This window comes from Parus major, chromosome 2, assembly GCF_001522545.3.
Source record: "Parus major isolate Abel chromosome 2, Parus_major1.1, whole genome shotgun sequence".
Taxonomy (NCBI): Eukaryota; Metazoa; Chordata; class Aves; order Passeriformes; family Paridae; genus Parus; species Parus major.
Window position 1 is genome coordinate 87029294 of NC_031769.1, and position 9112 is coordinate 87038405.

At 39.4% G+C, this 9112-nt stretch overlaps 1 protein-coding gene across 15 annotated transcripts in view; it reads left to right on the top strand.

Moving 5' to 3' along the window:
* Nucleotides 1–9112, top strand: part of LOC107199801 (poly(rC)-binding protein 3-like) — a 501970-nt gene that overhangs the window by 140882 nt on the left and 351976 nt on the right. The gene's annotated exons all lie outside the window — the stretch shown is intronic.

Here is a 9112-nt window from a genome sequence, read left to right on the forward strand (position 1 = left end):
TGGATATTCTTCCCTCCCCCAGTTTCTCAGCCTTTTCATGGCTGCTGCAATTGCAAGTAGCCCAGTAACACTATATGCTTGATCATTGTATGGGATCTGCGATGGTATTTTGCAGTTGGGGTTACTGCATAGCATAGCATGCCTCAAAGAGAAATGAAAGGAATACCATAAGATTTTCAGCTATGATGTCACCTGGGCAGTCATGTGCCTTTTGAAAATACATAGGAGTGACAGTTTTTCAGTAGCCTGGGGAGGATGATGTGTAACAGCAAATACTCTGGTTCTGATTCTTCTTTAATTGGTTGGCACATTCATGATGAGTTTCCCATAAAAGGGATGTGAATCTTCCCTTGCCCTCTGACAGCATCTGCTGCAGCCCACGGAGTTACCTGGCTCTGGCATGGAGAGAATAAGACTCATGGTAAAGGGAAAATAATAAGATTACATACTTTTAGAAAAGGATCAATTTCTTGACCATAGCATAGGGAATATGTAGCTGTCATACCCTTGGGATTTGTTTTCTTGCCTTCAAAGACCAGTTACAAAAGATTAAGCAGTGGCTAGGGCTGCAAACCCCAAAGTCATTTGAGGCTGGATCCTTAGCAGATGTCACATAAGTGGCAGACTTTTTACTCCTTTCCAGGTAGGCTGGAAAGTTCATGGACTGTACCAAGTAACTCATGTCACTTACTGTGCTGCTGTGTGCTGTGGTATGTCACCCATTTAGGTCAAGATTAGAAAAACAAGCACAGTACATCCCACTTCATAGCCCAAGTGTAAGCACGTGCTTCACAACTCCGTTGTAGACAGAACACAGTTTGGCCAAAGTGAATATAATCAGCTCATTTGTATGCAGAACTAAAATTACCGAAAAGTAGCTTTCAGATAAGGATTCATTTAGGGACTGTGGCAACTGCCTAATTAGCTATAGGTATGGCTTTAATTGCAGTCTGTAGCCAATAAAGAATACATTTAGTCTATAGAAAGAAGCAAAGGAATAGAATGTGTGCACGAGGCAGTTTAATGTTTAAAGTACTGTTTGCAAATACAAGCTATTAAAGAAGTGAATCATGCTGGAAAATGGTCCCAAGCCATAAAATATTAATTGATCATTAAGTCGTTGTAAGAGGCACTGATATATACTTTGTATCTAAATGTGTCCCTTTTTAACTTCTATCTGCTTTGTGTACACCAGTGAGGGGGAAAAAGCCACATTTCTTAGGGATCAGAATATAACAATGTTTGCATTTTACAGAGGATAGGGTGTACATAGACTGACCCATATTTCACCAATAAGAGATTTTGTTCTAATAGAATGATTATGTTAATACTATTGTTTTTCAAATCAAGAGAAGAGAGAGAACCATGTCTCTTTTGGGAAAGTGGTAGGTATGGAATATGGTATTACTGATTTTTTTTATCAGAGGTCTAGCTAATCTTCAACTACAAGAGAATATACATACAACATAGATATGTAATTTAAGAGAAGACTTGAATCTTTGTCCACCTTGGAGCTGAGTCTGGAGAAATTTTCATCTTGCAGGCAGAGAGCTGGAATGATGATGATTGCAAGGTCTGGGTTGGGGACAGATCTTCAAGAGACAGCAGAATACAGGATAACACATGTGCCTGTACAGGGCAAGAGTGTTAATTGATGGAGAGTATCTGAGGGATGTAGCAGCAGATAGAGGACTTGATCATTTTTTGGTAATGTAATGATGATTCTTTACAGAATCCTAGAATGATTCAGGTTAAAAGGGACCTTGAAAATCATCTAGCTCCAACCTCCTGCCTTGGGCAGGGACACTTTTCACTCAACCAGATTGCTCAGAAGTTTACTATCCTGCCTCAAAGCACTTCCAGAGATGAGGTATCCACAACTTCTCTGAGCAACCTCTTCCTCTGCTTCACCACCCTCACAGTGCGGGATTTCATGCTAATATTTAACCTAAAGCTGTGTTTTCAGATTGAAGTCATTACCCCTTATCCTGTCATTATATGCCCTTGTCAAAGTTGCTCTCCAGCTTTCCTTCGCTTTAGGTGCTGGAAGGCTGCTATAAGGTCTTCCTGCAGCCTTTTCTTTTCCAGGCTGAACAGTCCCAATTCTCTCAACACAACTTCAAAGGAGAGATTCTCCAGCCCTCTGATAACCTTCTTGGCCCTCCTTTGTATTTGCTCCAACAGGGCCAAGTCCTCACATTGTGAGCCTCAGAGCTGGATGCAGTCCTCCGGCCTCACTGGAGCAGAGTAGAGTGTCAGGATCACCTCCCTTTACTTGCTGGCCATGCTACTTTTGCTGCAGCCCAGGATACAACTGGCTTTCAGGACAGTGAGAACACATTGACAGGTCACACTGAGCTTCTAATCAACCCCAAAGTCCTTCTCCCCAAGGCTGCTCTTAATCCATTCTCTACCCAGGCTGTATTTGTGGTCGGATTGCCCAGACCCATGTGGGGGACCTTAGCCTTGGCCTTGTTTAACTTCATGATGTTTACAGAGGTCCACCTCCCAAGGTCCCTCTGGAAGGCACCCCTTCCCTCCAGTGTGTCAGCTGCACCACACAGCTTGGTGTCATAAATAGACTTGCTGAGGGAGCTCTCAGTCCCACTGTGCTGGATCTTTATTTATCAATATATTTTATAAATATGTTTATCAATAATGGGACAGGGCTGCCGGTAATAAAAAACTCCTTGAGCTTTTTATTCACCATCAGCCTCAGCGCAAGGTGAGACACAAAAGATGTTGAAAGCGTGTGCTGTTACAACAGCAGCCACAATTCTCTTGGTTACAAGGCCTTTTAAAAAACTTTCTAGCTAATAGCATAATGTTAAAATCTTAAAGCCTTTGCTTAAGCCAATCATTAAAACTATGCTTTGCTTCTAACAATGCCTGCTTGTCATAGTTTAAAAACAATGGATAAGGCTTTATTATTAAACTTACATTTTTCTACTATCTTGCTTACTCTTTTTCATAAAGCCTATCTCTACACAGCTCAAAAACATGGCCTTATTGTTTCCTGTACTTGCATATCTGTATTCTTGCATTTTTCTATTCTGAGATCTGCTTTCACACAGCTTCTGAGAGTTTTCTGCCTTTTTTATTTCCCATACCACTGTTAATGTTGGCAACAGAGAGGCTGAACAGTGATGGCCCCCATATCAACCACTGAGAAACACTTCATTTTGCTGGTCTCCATGTCTACCACTTCACATGAAAAAACAAACTTCCAACTGAAAACTTCACTTTATCCTGTTTAAGCATCCATCTTCAAGCTAGGTAGATGCAAAAGGAAGGAGTCAATTAGCCATTGCACATGGCTGTGGGTCTGTAATATGCAATACGTGCATATGTGAGGGAAAACAGCAGAGCACACACAGGAATCTGCTAGATTTTCCTTTTGCTTATTGTTTTGTCTATACTTGGCAACTGTCTTCTGGGTAAATTTGAGTTTGATAACAAACAGTCTGCTGTGAAAACATGCACAAAGGAGGATGATATCTGCATTACTTAAATATTTAATGTGTTAAAGAAGCACTAAAGTACTACTAGACACTACTATATATGCTGTATTCCTGTACATTTTCCAAAGCTGAAGTCTGATGGCCATATGTTAAAATAAAGGAACATGGCTTTCCCTGGAAAGTAATATTTTTTTTACTTCTAACAGCAGATGTAAGTAGTGCTCTCTGCCAGAGAGAGGAAAACGTCACAGTTAGGAAAGGGGTTGGAACTGGGGCTTATTTGCTTGCTCAGAGAACTAGATTTCTCTCTAAACTTTTTCAACTGTGATTTGTAACATTTATGAATACAGACTAATATTTTCTGATGCATTTTACTTCTAGTGGGACTTTTTGGTAGCGTTGATCCTTCCATTGAAGAGAAAACCTTGATAAACAGTTCTAATATAAATAATTGAGCCAGAGAATTTGAAAATTCATAATCCAAAACTAATACCTTAATTTTCTAAAACACGGTGTACCCACTATTTCAAAATAGTCTCTTGGACTTGGGGGAGGAAGGGGAGGAATATATACTTTTATCTTCTAAATTTAAAATGTTTAAAATATTTCATTTTGCCAATTTCAAGTTTGTTCGGTTTCTCTCCCCCAGAATGTCTTGGTCACTGCTTGTATGATGGTAGAAAATGAAATGTCTGTAAGGACTGTTTTCTCCTTCTCTAAGCAGGGCATGCCTATGTATTATTCTAATGTGCTGCATGGTATGCACCTGCCAGTGTCAAAAATGGTGCAGAGAATGGTGATACCAGCACTTTTCTTTATTTTTTTCCCTTTGAATCAAGTGTACCCATGGTACTTCTCTGTAGGTCTAATTAGTCTTCCATGGATAAATCAGCTACTCTCTGTTCTCACCTACACAGGGTCTACCCATGCATTACAAATTAAAACTTGTAAAACACATGTATTCCTTTATTTCCTTGGCTTGTTTATGCTGATAGTTGTAGGCAGTCCCTTTCATCACTACATTCATATAAGTCCCCATCCAGTCCTCTGCAATCACAGGGAATTTTGAACTGCTGTGAAGCCCACATTATCTGTTCCATGTGGGCAATACACAAGCAGCCATAAAGCATCTATTTTGTCACAGATTTCATCTACAGTAAAGGTGAAACCAAACAGTTTCTACTCTTTCTCTCCCCACAGCAGTCATTGCTATGAGGAACTGAGTGCATTATTCACTCAGTCCTGCTATAACACAAGACTTGTTTACAGTAGAACTGCTTGGTCTGGACCCCATACACACTTTGTGTTCATGCACTGTGTTATGTGGAGCCTGTTTAGAGCTCCTGTCAAGTCCTGAAAGAAACAGGGAAGGGTCCTGAGGAAGTTAACCACATGCAAAAATTGAAGGTGAGATGTTATTGTCCAGTAATTTGTGTTGGAAGGACTAGCAGGACTTTCTTTGGAATTAGAAAACAGCCTGTAACTCCCTTCCATGGTCAAGTAGGGATGGTTGCTAAATGTTTCCAACTGGTCCAGTAGCTAGAAGGATTGATGTCATGGGGTTAGAAATCTGGTGTGTGAGAATCAGAATTCTGCTGTGTGAGAGTTACTGGTGTTCTGGTATTCTTATAGAGAGAAGATTTTTAGAACATGACTGAAACTTTGATCCATTTAGTGGCACTCAAAGAAAAAAGGATGATTTCTGCCATGAAATGCTGACAATTACAGGCAGAAAAAATCAACACAGATCAGATTGCAAATTCTAATTAAAATTTGCAAATTTTAATGCATCTACTCATAATTTAACTATTACTTTACTAAATTCTTCACCTGATAAAAGTGATGTATCTTCAGGGATAAAAAGCTGAAGTAACACTTTGAAATTTACTCCTAGTTTGGCCCCAGTTAAATAAAGCATTATGGCTTAATTTTTGGCCTTTGTCTTTTTTAAGCTGAATGCTTACTTGTGTGGGGGTTAGGGGTTTTTGGTTGGTTGGTTCTGAGTTTTGCTTGGGGACAGGTACCCTAAACTTGTAATGTTTTTCATACTTTTTTTTTTGCTTAGAAAACACACACGCACCCCCCCAAAAAAAAAATCCCTATGTGAAGAAATTAACTATGAGGAACTAGTTTCCAAGCTAGCTAATTGCATTCTGGCTCTGCAACTTTGCTTATGAGGCCCCAGTTAGACACAATGCACACTTTTTGCTAATCAGAGAGATCCTAATGAAGGACTAAGGAAATTACCCAGGTAGTTTGTGTACTGGCATCACAGCTGCTATCTAAAATAGTGCCTCAACATGTTTAATTTGATCCATCTGTTACCTCTCAGACAAGTAACAGTAGTTGTAGGTCAAGTAAGTTTATCTACCTTGATGAAATTCCTATTCTCTGTTGAAGGGGAATACTTTTCTGCTCTCTGTGTTTTGGCTCTTGTTCTGAAACGTGAAGGTGCACAGGAGTCCCTGGTGCAAATTAATCTTCTGTGCTCTTCTTTCAAGTGAAACTAACTCCCATGCTTGTCTCTTCTGTGCAGTTGTCAAGCCATTTGGAGACTTATTGATTCTTGCCACAACAGAACAGTGACACTTGAGCAATAACTGTTTTTGAATGTTTTTTGATGTATTGCTGGCATTAATGCTGTTCAGGTTAGCACTTGGGCCAGATATGTTGTTTTGTTTCACTTGCTGCTGCCCTGCTCTTTGTTTATTGTCTTCAAATATGGATATGCTTACAATCTAATTTACACAGCAACCTAGAAACAGAGCTTTTTTTGAAGTAGGCTGTTGTGTTACTACCATTGTTTTTACAACCAGAGAAGCTAATAAGCTCTAGCATTGGAGTTGTCTCAGTGCTGAAAAAGGAGAGGAATAATTGCTGGAGTCTTTGTTGTACATGAAGCCAAGACTGCTAAAATGTATGGGGTGCTGAAATCCTTTAACATGACTGGACATGTGGAGGCAGGGCAAGCATGGGTCTACATGCTTTGTTTTTTGGAGGCTATAGGTAATGGAAGGAAGCCATATTGCTGCACTGATCTTCAGACAATAAATTGAAAGAAAGATTTGTAACAACTGAGACCTATGAGCAACTTGTGGCAATGTAGAGAAGCAGAACATCACAGAGCTTGCTTCACACTCCCTGTTCAGAGATTGTTTTACTGAACTGCACTGAAAGATGCATGAAAGATTCAGGAAGGTTTTGTGGTAAAGGGTGTAGGGGGTATGTGGTAATAGCAGAATGCATATGACAGCAGGAACAGTGGGACAGTTGTCATACTTGATTTGGTGTCAATTCTTTCCAGAAAAAGGAACTGCATATTATGTCAAACTACAGGGGGAAAAAAAGAGAATAAATATGCAATCCATAGAAATAGGACACAACTTGAAAACATTCCAGTTGGAGACAGAAAACTTTATTCTGATATGTCCAATATATTGAAGCTTTTATGGAGAACCCTATAGGTTCTCTGGAATTTAAATCCAAAATTTCATGGAGTTTAGATGTGATTGTTTGCTCAAGGGCATTTGGGGGGATCTTGAGGTCACAGACAAGTAGCTAGGTGTAGATACTGCCCTCAGAAACTTATGTGAGAGGCTGGAAACTTTTTTTAGAAAAGAAAGCATTGATAAAATCCTATTTGAAAAGCCATTTGCAAGAAATATATCTCAGGGTAGCAGTCACAAATGTCAGGTGTTTGATGCAGCTATTTTTGCACAGCATGTGGTAAATGTACTGGGTAATACTTTTAATAACTAATCTACTGTCCCTCCAGACATACAAGAAATGTGTCTTTTGTTTTATGCCCGGGGCTGGGAACAGTCTCAGAGATGTCATTTGGCGAAGAGGAGATAGGTGAGAGTTGCAGCATCTCCTCCAAAGACTACTCAGAAGTGCTGTCTGCAGTCTCCCTCTCCACAATTGGTAGCCCCTATAAATAGCATCAGTTTGACAACAGCTTTCTGCACGGGAAATGGTTGTGGAGGGAAGCAGTAAGGAAGGGAAAGAGGGTGCAAGTTCTTGCTGTGTGATGGCTGAGCACAGTTTTGAGGGTTTATTGAAGACTTTTCCTGAGGCCAAGGTGAGGCGTGTGTTACAGGAGAGAGGAAGACCAGGCATTTTAAAAGGGAGCAGAAGATGACTGGGACAAAGATTCTTTGAAGGATTCTGAAGATGGGTGTTCTGAGAAAATAAAAGGGTGTTCTATCCCCTCCTATTTTGTTTTGTTTGTTTTATAATTGTGTATCTTTATGAACATATGACAAAAAAGAGGAATGCCATGGATATATTGCTCCTGGGTTGTGACAAAGCAGATTGCTTAATCTTCTAATGAAGTTGTAATACAGATTTATTTCCCTTATGCTGAGAAACTTGGAAAAGTGAAAATCTTAGGGAATTTCTTGTGTCAAAGGAAAATTTCAGGTCTGCATTTTTCAGTCTATGGCAGTCAAGTGTGTATCCTGTACTGGTGTGTGACAGACTGTCAGAGAATGAGTACTTTGTTAAGTACTAGATAATTTATTGTGACATTCATCTCTCTGCAGTGATTAGGTTTTTGACAGATGTTTTTCCCCTTTTCAATTAACACCTGTGTAAGGAAAAACCTCATCTAGGCAGGTTATTTATTTGAGCTACCTTGGACCCAGTTTTCACCCATGGCTGCAAGAATACAACAGAACACTGAAACTGAGCTATGCCTCTGAGTCAAGGAAGCAAATATCTTTCTTTCTAAAGCGAAGGCAACCCTCCTCTACTGCCTGCCTGAACATTTTTTACTGCTTCCTTTACCAAAGGCTCTGACCCTGACACTGCTCTCCTGAGCAGCACTGCCCACAAAATGGTGCAGTGTTCCTACAGTGTTGTCTGGTGGAGTATTCTGTTCCTGCTTCAAAACTAAAGTGTCTTTGATATTGCCTCAATCAACTGTAAAAACAAAGGGTTGTTCAAATGTGTTTTCTGCAAATATATTTCCATATGTTTCTATAATTTAAAAATAGAAATAAAAAAATTTTAATTAGCCCTTCTGTGGAATATTCAAATCTAAAATCTCTATCCATGTATTATCATTTGATTGATTATTTATTTGATCAAATTAAGTAATCTATTTCAGTCTTGCACCAAAGACCTAGGAGCACTGGGGTTTATGGAAGCCCATAAACCTTTCTTCTCCTGGTAAGTGAAGTTGTTTCAAACTGAAAAACTTTTGGGTTGAAATAGACATACACGGACGTATGTCCAGAAAAAAATGACTGAGAGATCAGAAAGATTTGAATGTGCTGGAAGACAGTTTGCTAGAGAAGAAGACTGTCCTGGCTGTGCAGGGAGCTTTCACAGGGATTAAAGGAAAAAAAAAAAACCAGGGTCTATTGTCTTTGGAAAAAGGGGCAGGCAACTGAGGAAGTGGACAAAGATGTCATTAGATCATGAAGAAAGAAAATTAGAAAGACGAATGCTCAGTTAGAACTTAAACTGGACACAATTATAAAAGACAATTCAAAAAAAAGTGTTGTCGTGGTTTAAAACCAATAACTAAGAAAATTACTTATTTCTTGCTGTGAGATATGGATTAGAACAAGAGCAAAACAGGCATAAAACTTAAAAGGAATAAACAAAGTTTATTGACAAAACTACAATAATAAGAACACCGGAAT